Here is a 21,513-nt window from a genome sequence, read left to right as displayed (position 1 = left end):
CATGACTAAACGTGATAATTTTTTAGTAATTATATGTACTAAAAGCACCGGAACACATATTCATTCAAAAAGTTTGGTCATTTCTTTGGAACTAGCATTAAAAATGCAACAGAATAGGCCATCAACCAGTATAATTGACAACTGGTCAACTGCACGGCTGCGCCTAGTACATAAATTATCAGACATGTTATCATACGCAGATAAGAGGTCGGAAGATAAAATGGGGTCTAATTAGGACTATGCGCGTTGTTGTGCCTTTGACGTCACAAGTCCATCGACCGCGCTAGAATTAACATTATTGTACAAAATACATAATTAGTATTTGATTGTAAAACCAATAACCGCGTTTTAGGGAATTTGAAGCCGTGTCTATAAGTGTGGAATGATATCCAATACAAGGTTTTTGCAACCTGCCGAGCATCGAACCAAGAATAGCGAAATCCAGACCGGCGCGGCGGGCAACAGATGTCGTTACAGAATGGAAGCCTATAATCTCAAGTGTATAAGACAAGTTTTTATCCCTTGTCTTATAAAGGGAAAAACTATAACTAAGCCAGAGAGCATAAAATTGTCGAGCTCATGTACTTACTGATATGATGGCACGAGCTTTGACAATGGTATAGTTCAACTTAAATTTCAAATGTGGAAGTACGCAATGCGAGTTTGCCGCCGTTCATTACTCAGTGAGTGACTTGTTTTGATTCGTTTTTTTTTTATTAAACACATGAAATATGAAGTTAATGTTATTTTATGTGGTAAAAGAATTCTTTATCAGTAGATTTGAATTATTCTTCCGCCGGATCAGGGAAGGTTCTCGTAGTTTCAAAGCTTGGACACGAAAACAAGAGTTATTTTGAAAATTAGGAGGACTTGAGTGTCGTTTTGTGGATCGCCTGGTAATTCGGAGACAAACATTCTTGTCTGACGTTTTAAAGATTATTGAGCAAAATTGACTTTGAGCAGTCACTTGTAGAAGACAAATACATGATTGCACATTTTCACTGAACATCAGCAGGCCTTCAGAGAGCGTAGTCCTCTCTTCCAGAGGTGTGATTGGTATTATTATGCCACGAAATGTTTCAAAGCCGATTACAGATCTCGAGACGCCTCCATTGGTACAGTTTATAGAGCCCATCCCAACTGCCGATTTACACGGTTTCCCCTAATTTTCTTTGCTTTCTCCACCTTCCATTTCTCCAAGTGCCGCTGTCAACAAACGCTGCACCTTGAAGCGCGAAAAAAAGAATAGTTGGTATTGTCAATTACCTAACCAACCGGCAAAGTTACCAAATTACTATTAAACCACATTATAGGATGTTTAGAAACTTCTGAAGACCTTTTGGGCAATTGTCTTTTTGGTGAGGACTCACAAAATATGTTTCGATAGGTAAGAAATTATTAGTTTAATGTCGGCTGTTTTGAGATTTCTTTCATTGTCATAATAATTCTCAAACTCTTAGGTTAAGGGTTGTTATCGCACATTATAGTCTTAAGTCAAATTAGGACAAATCTAGTTTCAACATTAGGGTCGATTTAAAAATTAAACATCAAAAGGAAATAGTACTGAATAAGACAAGACTTATTTAGTATCTTGTTTGTTAAAATAAGTTGTTAGAATAAGTTAAATGAGATTTTTTTACTAGACATCAATCCTACATAAATACACTGCTAATCAGTGACAAAATATATTATGTTTATTTTCCAACCGAATATCACAGTCACATCACGATTTTGCACTTTGGGGATTATACCTAACTACGTCTATTGGAACTTTCTAGCTGTTATACTTTCTAGAAATTTTAAACGGCGTTCATTAAGAATAAAAACTGTTTACCCTCAATGGTTTAAAACCAATCAGCCTTGTACAAATTAAAAGTCTAAACTTAAAAGTTCATAAATCTTTTAATAAAACAACTATACAAACAAACTAATACTGCATAATTAGTTACACGTAATGTGTTTTCCTTGGCCTAAACAGTGATTATAAAGTTCACAGTAGGTACTATTTTTGAATGTTGTATGTACAGAGTTCGAAAATTGTCTTTATAGATAGTATTAAGGATTAAACACTATTCCCAATATGAGATTTCATCAGAGCGTGTTATCGATACGCATACCAGAATGAAGTCCAGTGACATTGTACTGGAATTAAATATCTATACAAAATGAATCGGCTCATTATCCACGTAGCTATATAAGCCTTCGCGTCAAAAAGACTGAGCCGTACGAGAGAAACCCCGCACGTGTCGCAACACCCCCTCCTCGGGAATCGATAATTCTAGAAGTACTGTACGTCACCCGCCAAAGCCGTTGGTGTCCGCCCGTTAGGGAATGAAGGAAGAAAGGCAAGATCGGAGGGGAGAATACGCACCCCTGTGGCATCCAGGAGAGATCAACAATGCTGACTATTGTGTGCATCAAGGAAGGGGTGGGGGAGTTTGGGGTGATAGATCTCCTCCCAGATCTATCCATACTAAGTTTGAACTGTCCCAGATTGGAATATATTACCTCAGAAATCAAAACTAAGGTAACAGAAATTATATTTGAAAGCTAAAAATTTAAATTCGCTTTTATAGCTTTTTGAAGATTAACGAAAACAATTTATTGACAGCAACTAGGCTATTTGGAAAAATAGTAGCAAAACAAGGATTTCTGGGTCGTAGTAAAACAGATTTCATTATTGATGATACAAAATTATTATATTACATTATATATTTATAAATCTTAACAATTCTTGGGTATAGTGTAATATTTGTGAGAAAAAGTTTGAAGGTGCTCAATTTAGTTTAATTTAATTTGCTTTAAGGGAGAATGGGAAGGGCCAAATATGATTTTTTTGGTGATTTTTCTGTTTTTAATTCAGTTTTATAGAATGAAACTTTCTCTTTTAGGATCTGGTCTTAGAAATTTTGTACAATGACTCTAAGTATACTTTTTACAATATAACAACATACAACATAGTATGTCTCAAGTTTTTGCTTTATGGTAGCGCCAGAGTAGGCCTCACTTTCTGGAGTACTACAAAAACAAAACTGTTGGTGTATTTTGGTTCCGTTACATTGGTAGTACCAGTCAGTACTGACTACTGCAAGCTACCATCTGTGGCCATTTATCAGATTTGTTTGTTTTCTTTTACTAAACATAAACAAAATTAGATTTTTTAATTTGTTCCCTTGTGAGTTCTATTCCTAAGATTTGAAGTAAAATTAGGCTCATTGATCTAGAATTGAAAAGTTACAAACATATTATGTATTAGCCATAAGACAAGCTGTGTCAGATAATACTGAAGTACAAGGCATGAAAAAAATATATGGGCAGTTTATTTCCATAAGCTATCAACCGACGAAACCTCCCAGCATAGCTGATGCCTAAAGGGAGCTGATTCTTGGTGTAGCTATAATAAAGCAAAAGAACTGAAGCAGCCTTACATCCATAAATCCTTCCTGAAGCTATATTAGTTACCATGGAAAAAATATTTACTGACTTATTAAATCCTGAACTTTAAAAAAAGTGCCTTTATAGCCAAGCACAAAGCCAAAATGAAAGTTTATAAAACATAGTTCGGTCAAAAGTTCCAAAAAACATGTTTATTAGGTTGGATACCTTGAAACTCTGTGTCAATGATGCAGTTCTAACCTTTAATAACGGTTATTACACTAAATTGAGGGTCTTTAATAAATTAGGACTAAAAATATCTAAAAATTTGATCGACATGTTTCCTATCATGAACAGAATACGATTGAAGAAAACAGAAAGAGCAACAGAAGAAATGTCAAAAAGTCAAGAAAGCAAAGAGGAAGCTACAAGAAAACAAGGAAATGATTCAGATTATATTGCAGGCCTCTTCTAAGCAGACCGATAAGTACATTTTCTTTGTCACTCTTTTGCCGATAATTGATTTTTTTTTGTACAAAGGTACACTTTTATCAGGAACTATAAAAGATACAGAGTTCAATTTTTTAATGCAGGGACACCTACACATTACCACGCTACAGTTCTAGAATTATTGGATTTAAATTTATAGTTAAATTGGTAAAAAAATTACAGATAAAACTTTTTTTCAGCATAAAAAAATAATACAATAATTCTAGTAATGTTGCTTTACATTACATAGGAGTACACTTGTATAAAATTTCGACTCCATATCTCTTATAGTTCCTGAGAAAAGTGTACCTAAAGTTTAAAAATATAACATAGCAGGGATAGGACCTTCCCACTCCCCTTTCGGTCTTTCGGGTATAATGTAACTGGCCTAGAATTTCAACAAATTGACAAGATGGTGATGTAGCACTAAATCTCCAAATAGAAGAATCCACACTAACTTCTAATTAGATGCTATCTGATCAAACAGTGCACATATTATTAAAAAAAAAACCATTACTTTATATAACTTTGCAGGATTCTATTGCTAGAGGATACAGCTTTGTAGAGTAAGTTTTATATGCATCACTATAGACCCAACTCTAAATTCCACCATCAATTTTATGCCCTTTGAAATGTTGGTGTATTATTGACTAACTTCACTACATAATTAGCACTATACAGAGTGAGGTAGACCACCCATACACAATGAATAGCTGCTGAACTGAGAAACCTACACCCTTTGTTTGAACGAAAACCCCAATATTTCCACCACATAAAATTCAGGAATATAATTTTTAACAACCAGAAAAACCCCAGATTGGTACTTGGGGGGGTGGGGTAGGAGTTACTTATGAAAGATTTTTAAATGTTAGGTTCTACTGTACCTCACTTTAAGGTCTCTCTAATCACTGAACATTTTGAATATATTAAAGTGTTAATTTACTACGCTTCTTGTATACAGAGTGGTCCAAAATGTCAATGTTGTACAATTTCACAAGTTTTCTTTTACTGTTACTCCGTTAAATTTTTTAGTAAATTCAAATTTTAAGGTTACCAAAGAAGTAAGTTATTCTTTTTCTAAAAATATGTTACAGTTTTCACTTTTTAGGAAATTTTGAATTCAAACTCGTAAAACCTAAAAAGTTCAAATAGCAAGGTATGACTTTCACTACATCTTATCAATAGCTCTCTTAAAAACATATTTCTATGTATTTAAAGTTTGGTTTTATAAGTTTGCATACTTTTAAGTTATTGCAAAATGCTCTAATGCAACAAAATGCATGAAAATTAGTATTTTTGGTGCAATTTCTGAACCAACCTTGACAAAACCAAACTTTAATTACAACCAATTTCAGTTTTTAAGAGAGCTAATGGTAGGTGTAATGAAATCATATTTTCCTATATTATACATTTTTTAGGTTTTACAAATTTGAAATACCCTAAATTTTATCTTTTTTTGAATATTAAAATATGCTAAAAAGTGACAACTAAAATATATTTTTAGAAAGAACACTTCTTTGGTAGCCTAGGTAAAAAAAATCTGGATTTGCTACAATTTCTAACGAGGTAACAGTAAAAAATAACTATGAAATCGTACAACTTTTAAAATAAGGTTAGGCTCAACCTACCTTTACATATGAAAATCTTTCAAACCGTCCCCCCTCCCACTAAGTGGCATTTTGGAGTATATTTTAGGTGTTACAAAATATTTTACTAATTCTTTGGGGTTGAAATATAGGAGCTTTAGTTAAAACAAGGAAATTAGGGTTTTTGGTTCAGCTCCTATACATCACAGATGGGTGGTTTACCTTGCCCACATGAAACTGGCCATAGATTCCATCCATAGAAAGAACAAGTACCTGGACCTAGTTCCTAAACTGAATCCTAACCTAGTTCATTAACTTAATTTAACCCATGCAAAATATATATTAATTTAATAATAACGTGAAGATAAATACTACAAATACAGATTTATAGTGAACAAAGTTAAAAATTCTTAGGCCGTGCGTATTTTCAGATCTATATCAATTTTACATGTAAAATACTGGCAAGACCGATGGATGGCTGTGCCTCTAAAATTACGAGCCTATTTTTATATAACTTTCTTTACACAATCAATACATAGTCTACTTTACTACAATATATAAAATTCTTAGGCCGCGCCTATTTTCAGATCTATATCAATTTTACATGTAAAATACTGGCAAGACCGATGGATGGCTGTGCCTCTAAAATTACGAGCCTATTTTTATATAACTTTCTTTACACAATCAATACATAGTCTACTTTACTACAATATAAACCTCATTCTTAGGCCGCGCCTATTTTCAGATCTATATCAATTTTACATGTAAAATACTGGCAAGACCGATGGATGGCTGTGCCTCTAAAATTACGAGCCTATTTTTATATAACTTTCTTTACACAATCAATACATAGTCTACTTTACTACAATATAAACCTCATTCTTAGGCCGCGCCTATTTTCAGATCTATATCAATTTTACATGTAAAAATACTGGCAAGACCGATGGATGGCTGTGCCTCTAAAATTACGAGCCTATTTTTATATAACTTTCTTTACACAATCAATACATAGTCTACTTTACTACAATATAAACCTCATTCTTAGGCCGCGCCTATTTTCAGAGGTATATCGATTTTTCAGGTAAACTACTGGAAGAACCTATAGATGGTCGTATCTCAAAAATTTACAAGCCGATTTTGGTAAAACTTTCTATACACAGTCTACTATATATTACATTACTGCCCTCATTTATAACTATGCCTATTTTCGGAGATATATAGATTTTCAAAGTTACTGTCTCGGTCACATACTTTAGACAAACCAAATAACGATTTCCTAACTTATAGTGTCATATTTTTGCTTAGTAACAGAATAAGTACATGTTTTATTATCAATTTTATAATTTGTAACTAGAAAAATTTATAACTGAGCACATAACATGCATTACTAATTCCTTAATATGCTTCTTCTAAAAGAAATTACTGTGGATAAAGCAAGGTGAATGTCCTTAATAATGTAACTATTTTAACAAAATGTGACACACATATAAGCAATGTTAATGTAATGTGTTCATATTGTTGGCGGTTCCTGGCTTGGTATGGTTCAAATCCAGGTTCTTCTTCCGTTCTTTTGAATAAATAGCTCAACCAACATATTCTTCAATACTAAAGATATAACGATTAATGTACATAATTGTATGCTAGGTTAACTAGAATATGTATGCAAAGATTAACCAAAATGGGCTATACCATTTTTCAGGTGACTGACCATCTATTACATACAGTTTCAGTCTTATAAATAATACTAGAGGACATACACATATCTTAAAAATAATGACATGTAAAATGACAGATTTTTTCAGTAGTTGACCTGAAAAATCTATATCTCCGAAAATAGGTGTGGCCTAAGAATGAGAGTATTAATATAATATAGTAGACCGTAGTATAGAAAGTTTTATCAAAATCCACGTCCGTTTTTTGAGGTACAGTTATTCATAGATTTGTTTTTTCTGCATTTGGCCTGTGAAAATGAGTAGACTTTGTTCATGAAAACCGGCATTTGTATTTTCGAATGCCAGTTAAGTAGAATCTATAGATTTTGTTTTGTATTTATTCTTTTTGTCTCAAATAATAAAATTAATTTAGTTTTGTTAAGTGAACTGGTTCAGGAAATAGGTTACAAATAGTTCAGGAAATAAGTTATGAGTAGTTAATAAACCAGTTAGGATTCGTGTCATAGGATTAGTTCTTTCTATGAATGGAATCTATGGGCAGTTTCAAACTGCTGTTTGGTTCACCCTGTATGGTTTATTACTATTTGTTTATATCAGTTTCAGCTATAACTTAACTTCTTCCCTTTACCACCTGAACACGTTGATTTCTGGCATCAGAACACAGTTGATCCTCTTCTCCCCTACTTCCAAATTATTTGCCCTTTTCTTTTTTCAAGATAAAGCAGGTTGTGTGCTTATATAGTGTAAATTGGCCCTTGGCTCCTAAACTACTATGGGAAAGCCCTAAACTCTGAAGGTGGTTAGTAAATGTGTATGTTGTTTTGTATTGCTGGCAATAGTATCTTTTAGAAGGTCTCTTATCAAATGCTTTCGTACAATTTTTAGATATAAGAGTTAAGGTATGAGAATTGTTTCTTCCCCTACTTTTGATTATGCAAACCAATATTATTATTATTAAGTTGTTATCATCATTCTACATAATGCTTCATAAACTATGTAACATTTACTAACTAATAAGTGACTGTACATTTTTATTCCAAATATTAGTACTGGTATAGAAAAGAAGCAGACCCTACATCAATGCTTTTCGAAGGGTGCGCCGCGCCGCCCTGAGACGCCTCGAAATCCTGCCAGGGACGCTGTGGTTGAGCGACAGTGATTAAGAATATATCACATCATGTGAAAACATATATAGAGCAGACAAAATCATAAACTCAACTTTAAAACTGTGTGACAGGTCCTTAGTAAAACTTATGGTTATTTATTTTGACAGAAGCAAAGAAAAAAGGTGCTACAATATGTGAACTGTTAATAATGTTGTTGCTATATTTCCTCAAGTATCGAAAATTTATAACTTATCTAACAATTGGAGCACCAGTAAATAGTATCTCATCATTCAGAATTAAATCCAATATAAAATTAATTATTTTTTCATTTGCGGAGTGATTTGGTTTTGATGAATGTTTCAAGTTGAAATATTTGAACAACTACACACTGAAAAACTGTGACTAATCTCTAGTTTGCAACACACAAACTCTCTGCAAGGCCATAATTTTCAGCCATCTTCATTGTGTTTAAATTTGTTTGCAATGCAAATGGACATGTTCACTCCATTTGAAGGCAACCGTTTACGTTTTATTAGAATTAAACAGTCAGTAACTTAAAGCTGAACAATATACGAGTCTCCATGATGTAATTGGCTTGATCAGGTACAATAGGCCACTAGCTACCACTAGGGATATTAAATGCAAATAGTATGATTGACATTATATAGTGTTGTGAAACAAAGTAGCTCATAATATCAAACACCTTTATATAGATCGTCAATGAAATCTGCATAGTACAAAATGTAGAATCTGGTCAATACAGAATAGAACTAGTCTCTCTACAGACACTTCATGGTCTAGTAATTATTACTCAACTCTCCTGACTGCACAGTGTATCCTACTTACTCTCCATATATGGAGAAGAGTGATTGGAGAGTTCATATCTTTGTGACCTTCCATTATTCCCTCAGAAGACACGTTCTGACATCAATGGCGAAAATAAAATAATACTAATATTATTAATGAAGTTATAGGTTACACAATGTGTGCACAAAATCTCATCTGAAATAATTGTTAGGAAACAAATCCTGCAATGTTGATAATGTCTAATCGGTCAGGTCCAATAAATCAACTCTGGCGCACTCAAGATTGTCTCTATTTGTGTGCTAGGTTGGCTGCCAGAGGAGATGCCACCGCAACACCTGCATACCTCCTCCTACAGGGGAAACCCTTGCACCAATTATTACAACAGTGATGTCAGCATGCATTTAGGGTGCTTTTAACTTTCTACACATAAATAGTATAGGAGAGTCTTTTGTAGAAATAGGTCAATTAGTTTTGATATCATTCCTTGAATTCAAAAAGTTGTTATTCCATCAATATACTGGGAAGTTCTGATATCACTTGAGTATAATGTCAGGACGTAACAAAATACATTAACTTTAGCTTTTAACTTATCTTATTCCTAGTATGTGTATACAAAACTATATTGTAAAAACTAATAAGGCAAAAAACATCAAGCCGGAACTAAAAATAGTAAATATTTTTTAAATTGAAGTAAGCATCTCTTGGCATTGAAAGACTTCAGAGTGTGTCTGACCCAACTGTGGTTTTTACTTTTGCCATTCTTCTCAATTTCCCCACCAAATCTTTTATAAAATGTTGATATAAATACAAATAAAAATGTACCATTTGTATAAAACTTATTTCCTACTGAATTGCCAAATATTACTCACATTTGACATATTTTAACAAACTTATATGATAATAAATATTAATCAATGGGTTCTAAATAAAATTAAGTCTAGGTAGGAAATAATGTACACCTAAAATTTCCGTAAAAAGATCAATTTTATGTACTAAAATCCTATAGTAACAGTCATAAGTAAAACCACAAAATACTTGATTACAAATAAACACAACACAATTTACTTTGCTAGACAAATAAACAAACAACCTGCCTAAATGGGCGACTTGAAAAACATTCATAATTCATCAGGTAATGACACCACAATATAAAACCAACAAAGAAGAGAAAGATATCAAATGTTAGGATATCTCCTAATGTTTCAAGTGGTGTTTTCACTAAGTTTGTTATAACACTTAAATCCTTGTTCTTTCTGCATGGTATTAAGTAGTGTAATATGTTTGAAATCAACAATACCATCTATTAATTTTAATGTACACTTAATGCAAGCCAATTAAAGCATGCGACAAACATCAAGAATGACACAGACTTTTAAATTTTAACGGTTTACTTTCAAATTAAAAATTTATTTATCGGGTAGTTTAAAACTAAGTTTTTTAACTGCAGTTATATTTGAAAGATACCATAAAAAGTAAAATTATGTACATGAATACCTGATTCATACAATTTAGTAATAGATATTATAATTCATTTAGATGTGTACCTACAAATTATATTTTGTCAATAAAAAAAAAACTGTACATTTAAAGTTTTATCTTGTTGACACTATTTGAAAAACTAAAGATTCACTAACTAATGTCTTATTTCCAACAAATTTTTAAGTTATTTCCCAAACTTAAACAACCAATGAACATTCCTTGCTTCTCATCGTATATAACAGAGTGTAAGAATACATCAGGTAGGACGCGCACCTGTTGAGTGATGTGGGTAAGACATGGGATGTGGACCGTTGAGGCATAACTCAAGCACTAGTACAAGCAAACTATATTTTATATTGATAGTATCCCCATACCCCTTGCCTTGTTGTTTCGTAGATTGTTTAACCCTCTCAAATTAAGATAGTGTGGAAAAAAATTTTGTTTGGTTTTACAAAAAATAGTTATTGAAATACGTGTGAATGTTATCAATACTCATTGACAAACATATTTTTATTACAATACCAAAATCAATGTGAATCTTGCTGTACAAACCCTAAATGCTGTTGTTACTGGTGCAATTAAGTTTCTAATATCCACACAGAACTCGAAATTTGTTGGGGCAAAACCCACTGTTGAATGTATTAGTCATTATAGGCTGTTTTACTTCTTCAATAGCAGACACCCTTATGAAAATATCTAAAACAATGTAAAAAAAAGAATGTAAACCTTGATAATGAAATGTTAGAAGAAGATTGAAGGGGCTAAGATCCTGCTACACCCCATAAAAACCTTTGGGCTAGGTTTTATGATAAATAAACATATGTTCTAAGAATCTTCACAAAAAAGCTGTTAGATGAATTACAGTTTAAATATTTTAACACATGTTTAAGACCATTTGAAACTGTTTTTTACATGCACGAGATCTCGGGAAAGGCATAATAATAACTCAAATGTAAAACAGTATCAACGAGCCTTTAAAAATATTATGTTGAGGAACAGTGTGCAATCTTCGAAAAAAGCAATAGCTTAAGCTTTGACTCTACAAATTCAAAATGCAATAATGGGTTTTTCTGAAATAGAAGAGTGTAGCCTAAAACAAACACGGTGCTTAACAGTTATAAGGAGAGATAAGAATCATCTACGAGTACATATTACAAACTTAATATTTTTTATTACATATCTGGTTTCATTGTAAATAAATTAACTTCGAGTTTGAATTGTGTAGTGTGCCTATAAACGTTTGTCACTAGTGCTGATAGTAACTTAAGTTCCTATAAGCATTTTACCAATATTATTTCTAAATATCAACTAGCCTATAAGCAACAAACTAAAGGTATCGACACACAGACTCAATACAACTGGTTATATATGAATGTAGAGAATTAATAAGCAAAGTTTCCAATAACATTTATTGCACGTTGAATTAGGAAAGGATACTCACAAATTAAGATTAATAAAATTTATAGTAAATATATTGTAAAAAATTGTGTTTTAGTTTAGCAAAGAAAAACATTTAACTTACTTACATTAAAATATAAAACCAATATTTAATACTTTTATTTTTTGTGAGGCCTTTCGATAGCAAGGCCTCACAAAAAATAAAAGTATTAAATATTGGTTTTATGTTTTAATGTAAGTAAGTTATCAGTTACCAATATAAGCTCCATCTACATTTCAAGGGAAAACAGTTTGTCACTAGGAGGGTGTATACTTGGCATTCGTCAGAAGTTAAACAAAATAGTTCTGTTCAGCAATGTTTAGTTTGGTTTTTGCATCAACAAGTACATTTAACCCTTTTCTTTCTTAGTAAATACAATCTCAAATGTTAGTAGTGTAGGATCATTTTATTTCCTACCTATGTAGTCTATAATCTAATAGATGAACTCACTATTATCTCCTAGCATTTAACTATAATTTAGACTTCAAATCAACATAAAAGTTAATTAAATTTGAATACCAAGATAAATGCATTGCTTATAATCAGCAGATTATTTTTACAGGCCTTCCAGGTTGGGTTTATGGTACAAAAACAAATTAAAATTCAGAAAGTGGCAATTACTTTTTTATGTTTTCTTGAATAATTATTGTTTAGTTTTTATTACACATTGTAAACAATACTATTCATATACATATTTATATATATTTCGTTACATGTTACTGTATATTATTATTATTTGATTTTTATCCATTGTTGTATATTTAATTTATCTTTATGTTAGTGTCTAGGTTGTATAGCCGTTTATTATCTAGCTATCTCCTGATTGTTTGTGTAAATGTAATGATTTTGCCATTAGAATGAAATTTAAAAAAGTGTTTTCCATACATTATTACAAAATAAGAATGAATACAGTGTCACTTGTTTTATTGCCTGTAAAAAGTAATTTAATCTGCTTTCATAGATAGGCTAACTTAAAAACTGTTACGATCAAAAGAAGATATAATAAGGCTCATAAACGCCAACACAGAATAAATTCTAGGAAGTATACAATATCCCAGAGAATTTTTTAAACAGCAGGATAACATAGTTCCCTAGGGCTGCCAGGGATTATTACCCGAACTGTGATCGGAGGGAGTAGCGAGTTGCCGGACCATGGAACTCTCACCCCACGAGCAATCCATATTGTTTATATCAATGGAGGGTACATGAACTTGTAATAATTCTATTACCTATATGACAATGCAAGTATAAGAGAGTTCATTAAAAGTCTGTGTTGACTACGCCCTTTAGAGGTGTACCAAAACTTTTATAAAAAGTGTTCTAGTTTTATCTAATTTTTTATAGAAAACACCAAATATTTTTCATCCTCCTGACTTAAGAGAATAAATACTATGATAATACAAAGTACCGCTTTTAGTTCTAAGAACCTAAATTGTAGAATAGACTTTGCTGAATCTATGCGGCTGAACAAAAATGGCCATATCTCCAAAATGGAGTAAGACAAACAATTATAAAATCTTGTTTTGAATTAGTGATTTGTATCACTAAAAAGTAATACAAAATTTAAAATATAAAAATTGGTCTGAAAGCAACTGTCACTGTATCACTTCATACAGATTGACCCTAGTTCTAGTTCGTGTCTAGGGTAAATTATATCGCCTATAGTACTGCTGAATATTGATAGTAGGAAGATCATAACAGTATCTCTGGATAGATGAATACTCTTCTACTAAAATAGCTGGATGTTACGTGAAAATCACTTGATGTGCAAATACGCATATCTGATGTTTTTCTTATATTGGCATTTAACATTTACCAAATGTAGGCCGCTTATTAACATCTACTCTTCTTGTTTTTAATGTAGTATAAATACTGTTATGTACCATTATTATACAATAATATATCGAATTGTTTGATAATAACAATCTAATAGGTGAAGGCTGGCCGCTTATTAAAGCCTCCCTCAGTAATGTTATTTTATAAATTGAGCCCTTAATAGGCCAATAAAAAATAGGCCTATTTAACTTAAGAAATTAATTTTTTAGCTTATCAATTTTGGGTACATTGTTTGACACAAAATATATAGTAACATCTAAAATTTAGTCGTTGAAGTACTGATAGGCCTAATAATAAATTACTGGGCAATAGGATAGGGCAATAAATTACTGTGTGTGCAATCTATTTGTGTACCTTCTGTCTAAAACGTCAGTAGCACCTCCACAACAAAAACAAACTGGAAACGGTACCTCACTGTGAGCAAAAAATATAATAACTATCTGCTATAACTATGCTATTTGAAAAAATGAAAATAAAATCGTAACTTACCACATGTAAAAGTATCCTATTTTAACACTGAAACCATTGATTTCATCACAAATACTGATCCATTACTACTCAAAACATACAAAAATCCAACGTTCCTTCTCTACTAAGACGGTGGATTAGGAGAGGGTAATGGTGCGAATTGAAGTAGATCGAGAAGGGGGAAATGTTACGAAATAGGAACGCGGCAGGCATGCGCGCGCGGTTGTAGCTACGTTAGCGCTCATAGACAGCATTCCATAGGCGGCTGCACTCCAAACTAAGAGATTTCAGGACGAGGACACAGGTCAGCTAAACAGGATTGGTGAACTGAATCTGAATGTTCTGCTGACAAAGAGTATCCTGCCGATTCCTTTGGAAATCTGATGCCGTAGGGAAACTAGAACATTAATAACCTTATCATTTTTTTACAGTATCTTTTTGTAAAAACGGAAAGAAACTATTTTTTATCTATACTCAAAGCTGACTGACAGTCTATTGAGTTTGTCATAAAAATTTAGGAGACGCCCTGCAATTTGTATTATATTACGTTACTAAAATTTAGCTGATTGAAACAAAAAATAATGTTTATTAAGTCAAATTAAAACGTAAACTATTTTATTTTTACTCATAATTACAGTTAATTGCAGAAGATACAGTTTACTCGTAGTAAGTGCATTGCATATAAATACATGAATTAAACAAGCTTTCCAACTGAACATATAGTAAATAAGTACAATGATCAGTATATATTAATATATTATTACACTACACCTACATGAAATTTTCACCCCACTACAGTGTGAATATATACAGATTCTTTCATGTGTGCCTAAAACCAACTGTGAGAGAACAAGATTATTGTAGAATATATATATGCATGAGAGTTCCCATGCCCCATGTCGACTAGAAGATGCTGGAACAGAGCTAGCTTCCCCTTCTTCCACAGTGATATGACCGAGATAGATGGGATCTCAACAGGAAGTATCTTCAACCCCCAACCTTCTCCATCCTGTCACCGGGAAGCCGTGGAATGGTACTTTTAGGACTAAGTGCAATAAGGAGTTTCCTCATTTCCTTGTCCTAAGTGAACATACCATACCATATTCACTAACTACATCTGCCAAACAATATTGGTAAAAACTGGTTTGATCCTTGGTTCATATTTGATACTTACTCATTCAATGGAAAAGACATTTTTTGTATAATTCCACATAAAATTTATTAAAATAGCGCTTTCGCCGGTTAAGGCATCATCAGTTTGACGTTTACAGAAAAAAACATATGTGTAAAATAGAATAAACATATGATAAAATAGAATAAAATTTTAAAACTAACTGTAAAGACCAAAAACTAATAAATTATAAAAGAATTATGTAGAAAAATAGTGTTTGCAATTCATAATTTTGGAATGGATTTCTTTTTTCACTAATGGTATGAAAATATCACTGAAATTTACGGAAGGTTGGGAAATACAATTATCTTTTAAAACTGTCATACACGCACTTTCAATTTTATTTCTTTTAGTCCAGGAAGATTCTTTAAACACTACACTAGACGATTCAAAATTTATATGATGATTTTCCTTTACTGCATGTTCAACTAATTTAGATTTTTCAATGTTTTCTTTTTTATAATTATAAATTAATATGTTCTTTTACTCTAATTTCCACAGGTCTTGATGTTTGGCCGATATACGTCTTGTTGCCTTAACCGGCGAAAGCGCTATTTTAATAAATTTTATGTGGAAGTATACAAAAAATGTCTTTTCCATTAAAACCAACTTACTTCCACCAAGGATACAAAACAGAAAATGACTTACTCATTCAAACAGACAAAAACAATTTTTTTTGCTTTGATGATTGCAAAATGGGTATTTCCACTAAAAACCAAAAATATATATATATTTTTTTATCAGACATTTTTTGAGACTGTGCATACTAAATATTTCCTATATATAGTAGAAAATCACTTGACACTTCGTGGTTGCAAACAAATGTGTTTAAGAAGAAAGAGTTATTTTTACTCCCAGAATCAATCCTGACATAATTATTTAGTCTTTACTTATACAGCTTATTTAATATTTATTAATACAGCTTTAAAACCAACTACACTGAATCAGATTAAAATAACACGTTCAGATAATTGTAGGAATTCTCTTCTCAATATGAAAATTAAAATATAACTCCAATACAAGTACAATATGAACAACAATTTACATATTGGAACAACTAAACAACAAAAATGTTTCAAGTAGCAACATTAGTTCATTGAAATAAGAGCAGAAAAGTGAGTATACAAGTGGAATAGCAGTAACAAAGTTCTAAGAATAGAATATAAAATGTATGCACTATATAGGTCCCTAAACATTCAATATACCATCCGAATATATAATTATTGATAGTATATATGGCATTATCGAAAACAAGTTACGGACATCATTCAATACTTGCTCCAGTGAATCGTATATGCCTGAAATGTAATCATTAACCAAAATATTCTCTGACTGAAAACATGGCCTGAAAAAAGTAGGAAAACTAGCAAGAACAATATAAGTTAGACATAAGAAATACAAGACTGGCTCAAAATTCATAAATTAATTACTGGTTGTATGTACAAGAGTGGATTGATAAATCAGAGCATTTGTCAGTTTTATTCACAAAAGTCTAGTGACTGAAAAAAATTTAATTGCTCCAAAAAATTGTATTATGTATCATACAAAAATCACAAAACACAATACAATCAAATCCTCAGACCTCAGCAACACAGACTAAATTTATTTGGAAACCTTCAGTCTCAAGCAGTAGTCAGATTTGATTACAAACTCCCAGAATATATTAAATTAGAAAACAATTCAAATTCAAAATGTTTTATTTGTCTTTAAACGTTTACAGAATGTAATCAACATCATCAACAATACTTCATACAGAATGAATTATTCCATTATTAGTGTACATAATATGTCCTCACACAAACAGTACTTATAAAATAGACACATACAATATTTCATATATACATACAAAACAAGGACAACACTATTCATCATGGATAGTCACATTTAGTTTAAAAATTCTATCAGATATATAAATAAAAATATGTAACCAAGCAATATTTACAGAAAACAGTAATAATGCAATAAAAATATTGACAAGTATTCAAAAGAAACCTGAAAACATTTTTGTTGTCTAGGACACTACGTAGTGGAAGAATTTATGGAACACTAGCTGTTTCCCGCAGCTTCGCACTCTTTTCGTAAGCTTTGCCCATGCATGAGCAATTCTGGTTCGAGTGAATTATATTTCCAACGCCGATGTAGAGTTTGCCTTGTTTCCACGATCAAGAAAATCTGTCAAAAGTGTACTTTTACAGCCATTGTACACGTACATGTACTTTATTCTAAAGTGGTCTAACACGAGAGCTTTAAGTTCAACCAGAAATTTATTTTAACGACAAATGTACGTCATAACTTACAGCCTACAGTGTTTAACTATTTAATTAATGTATGTAACTGTTATCTTGCAATTGCATTTTATAATGCGCAGGCGCTTTGAAAACTTTTATCTTTTGCAGCGCCGCCTGGTGGTTCATAGTCCCAACCCCCCTTTCAACTTTCTTACGAATAGAGATGGAGCCATTTACTTTGGGGGTGTTTATATGATCAACTGAGGAGTTTTTTTGACATATGACAATTTTTGACACCCACCCCCAAAATGGGGTATATTGAGGGTAAGTCAACATTTTTAAATAGAGACCCCTAGAAAATTACACCTCATTTTAAAGGTATTATAAAAAGAAAACAATGGCACAAACAGAGGTCTCTAATGTTACTCTATTAAATTTGGTGGCCAATTAAAGTTTGAATTTTTCATAAAACCCCCGAAAGTTTAAGTTACATTTAAAGTTATTGTAAGGCAGATAAAACATTCACTTACTAGCTATTTTTAGAATTGAGGACACAAAATCATGAAAAAAACTTATTACAAGAATCAACTAACATCAACAACCATGATTAACATAGTATTTTTTAGGATTTGATTTGTCTGACCGTAGTTCATTAGGAAGTCCTGGGAACATCAATTGATGGTTTTGCCATGTCATCTTTTATTATTTACGCAGTTTAGTAGTATGCCAGTTACTGTGTCAAGTTGGTTAGCCGCATAATGTTTCCAGAAATAGTAAAATTGGTTTATATGCTGATGATGCTAACTTATTAGCTTCAGGAAAGTTAGTTGAAATATCTTGTTTTTTTAAATCCATCCCAGATTGGTTTTTTTCTTCTCAAAAAGTTTACTTTTGAATAGAGAAAAACTAATTTTATAATATTTTGGACAAAACAATTACAAGAAATTAATCCATTAATATATATATGAATTAGACTGATGCTGCTAAACTCTTACGACTTTATATTGATAAACGTTTGAGCAGGGACAGCCTTGTACACTATAAATTTAAAACTTCTGGTATTAATGTACTTCTGAAAATGACTAATGTATATATATATATATATATATATATATATATATATATATATATAAACAACTTCAGCATAGTTCTAATAGCCTGTTTCTGAAGTAATAGAATTTTATTTAAGTTTCCAATAGATGTACTGCCTTAATTACTTATACATTACATCTATTGGAAACTTAAATAAAATTCTATTACTTCAGAAACAGGCTATTAGAACTATGCTGAAGTTGGAATGGAGAGAGTCAGTAAAATACCACTTTAGGGAACTGGGTATATAATGTACAGTTTTAAAATATACAGTGTGTACATTTTAAAAACTAACTGTTTTACTAAAGAATATTACATCAAATATCCATCTTTGGAGATACATCAGATACCGGGTATTTCAAACTATAGAAAACCGACATTAGAATTTATCTAAACAAATCTACTTATATGAGCACAATATTTTTTATAAATCTTCCAACAGGAAATAAAACTTATTAAAGATAAAATAAAATTCAAAAAAGCACTAAAGCAAAATTTACATGACAACCCTCTTTATTCTGTAAATGAGTTTTTTTAAATACAATGGTAAGAAATGTTTAATTTTAATAGTATGTGTAGTAGGTTGTATTTTAAAATTGTGTTGAACGGCAACATATTTATATACATTTTTCATTTAATTATTTGATGTTTAATAATGTGACATTATTCTATACATTGTACAAAATAAATAAAGGATACTTTGATTGATTGATTGATACAGAGTGACAGACTCCGATCGACAAGGTACCTCAGGATGGTGCTGACTGGGTGGCTTTCATGTCTCTTGCCCCACTTCTTCTCCGCTCTTCACAGATTACCACCTCCACCAAGCTGCTCCTTAACACCTCAGTCACATGGCCATTTATCACCTAAGCCGACCCTGCGAGGCACAACCAGCTGGTCGCTACCCTCAGGAAACAGCTCTTTTTTTCTAACACAGGGCTGTTCGTTTCATATCTGGAATCCCTTTGTTTGTTCGGAACACCGTCATGATGCGCTCTCTTAGCATCCCAATGCAACTATATCAAGGCACAAGCTCAGCATCTCTGTCGGCTGATTCCTCGGAGTGGGACCACATCAGGGCCTGGTCTTCCCATGAGGGCCCTGCCTCACTGTACAGCCTGAGACACCCCACAACATTGCTGGATGATTCTCGTAGGTGCTTCACTCATCTAGACTTGCCATCCATCCTCAAATTCCACCGACCACATACATCTTTTTCATTGTTCATTTACTTTTTAACAACTTGACTCCATTAAGTACACTTCAGCATTGTACCATTCTTCCCCAACACTAAAGTGCATGTTGTAATACACTAATGCTTCTACTCTCCAGCAGTCATTGGAACATTTGTCTGAGTGGAACCTCTCCATCTTTCACGGTTTAGTTAAGTTCAGAGGATTTTAATGAAACATGGACAACACTACATGCCTCCAAATAACAATATTTCAAATAGTGTATTATCTGATAAGAGAGTAAACCAAAAAAGGCAATGAATTTGTTCTCTAATTATAAATGTATTGGAGACTGCTTTTAAGATTTTCCAAGAAATATCTCTCTTCTGTTATATTATTTGACAATGATAAAACGATTATAGACACCAATACACACCATTACTGGAATAAATAAAATAAATTGCTTGAAAATTTCATGTCTGGCAAAAAATAAAATAAAAAATTACATACAATGAAAAACAGTTGAAGTAGCAAAAAGGAATGCCTCTTTGGCGAACTTTGTAATAGCATAAATAAAAGAAAAGCTAAACCGTAATAATACAATATATCTGAAACTTGGTGTCAGTTCCTTCAATAATGATACAATGTAACCAGAAATATCCCTGGATATATATAGTTGCTGTCACCTATCTTATTTTACATGTTATTCATTCAGTCTAGGAGAACACTCCACACAGTAGGAGATAGAATGGTTGAGAGATTTCATACTTTGGCCAACAATCTATTGAGGTTCCTGCTCTAAGATAAGGTCAGAGTACCTTATCAGTAATTGATAACACATTATTATTAACATCACTAGAAAGACCTCTTGGGTCAATAAGGCTAGAATTTGCCATCTCTAATAAGAGATAAAGTGGCAGTTATCTCTTATACAAAAACATTACTGATTTATGCACTCTTTTTAAAACTTACAACATAACCAGTTGCAACTGGAAAAAAACTTGGAATGAAGTACTTTTTTTTAATTTGTAGAATGCAGTTTTTGAGTATTTTGTTACGAAATAGTTTATTTTGTAGTATAATGTATATTGTGATCTTCAAGACATAATATTAACTTTAACAGTTTGGAAAAAAACATTATATGGGCATTAGTTTTAACTTTATGTAGTTAACACAAAGACAGATAAATTAAGAGACTGAGATAACTGAATGAAATTTAACAACTGCATACTGTTAAAAGCAAAAAGGTGCTACATTTGCTAAAAATTTGTCGTGTGAACGTGAGTACTTATATTATTTAACACCTTCATTGCGGCTCTAAGCTCTATCTCTTTTTATATCCAATTTAAGTCTCAGCATCAGCTATGCCGGCTTCGAAGTGCACTGGTTTTTGTTATCATTACATTTTTGGACATCTCCGGGATTTGAACCCGTGATCTCTCGGTTAGAGAGCCAAGACTATAACCATTATTTTACGAAGGAGGACAAGCTCTATCTTACTCATACAAGAATATACTGTGTTTTTATGAACAATGAATAGCACCATATGGCATCAGTCAATATGCTCAAAAAAAGATTCTGTTTGGTGGA

At 32.1% G+C, this 21,513-nt stretch overlaps 1 protein-coding gene across 1 annotated transcript in view; it reads right to left on the bottom strand.

The window, feature by feature from the left end:
• The window catches only part of LOC124356185 (protein Gawky), a 139,901-nt gene extending 125,475 nt beyond the window's left edge, over positions 1–14,426 (bottom strand). The window contains exon 1 of the mRNA XM_046807362.1: positions 14,279–14,426. The gene's annotated coding sequence lies outside the window, so the exon portion shown is untranslated. The remainder of the gene's footprint in view (positions 1–14,278) is intronic.
• Positions 14,427–21,513: the final 7,087 nt, after the last annotated feature.

Source organism: Homalodisca vitripennis, chromosome 2 (assembly GCF_021130785.1).
Source record: "Homalodisca vitripennis isolate AUS2020 chromosome 2, UT_GWSS_2.1, whole genome shotgun sequence".
Lineage (NCBI taxonomy): Eukaryota > Metazoa > Arthropoda > Insecta > Hemiptera > Cicadellidae > Homalodisca > Homalodisca vitripennis.
The sequence above is the reverse complement of the archived record's forward strand: the minus strand, read 5'-3'. Positions and strand labels throughout refer to the sequence as shown.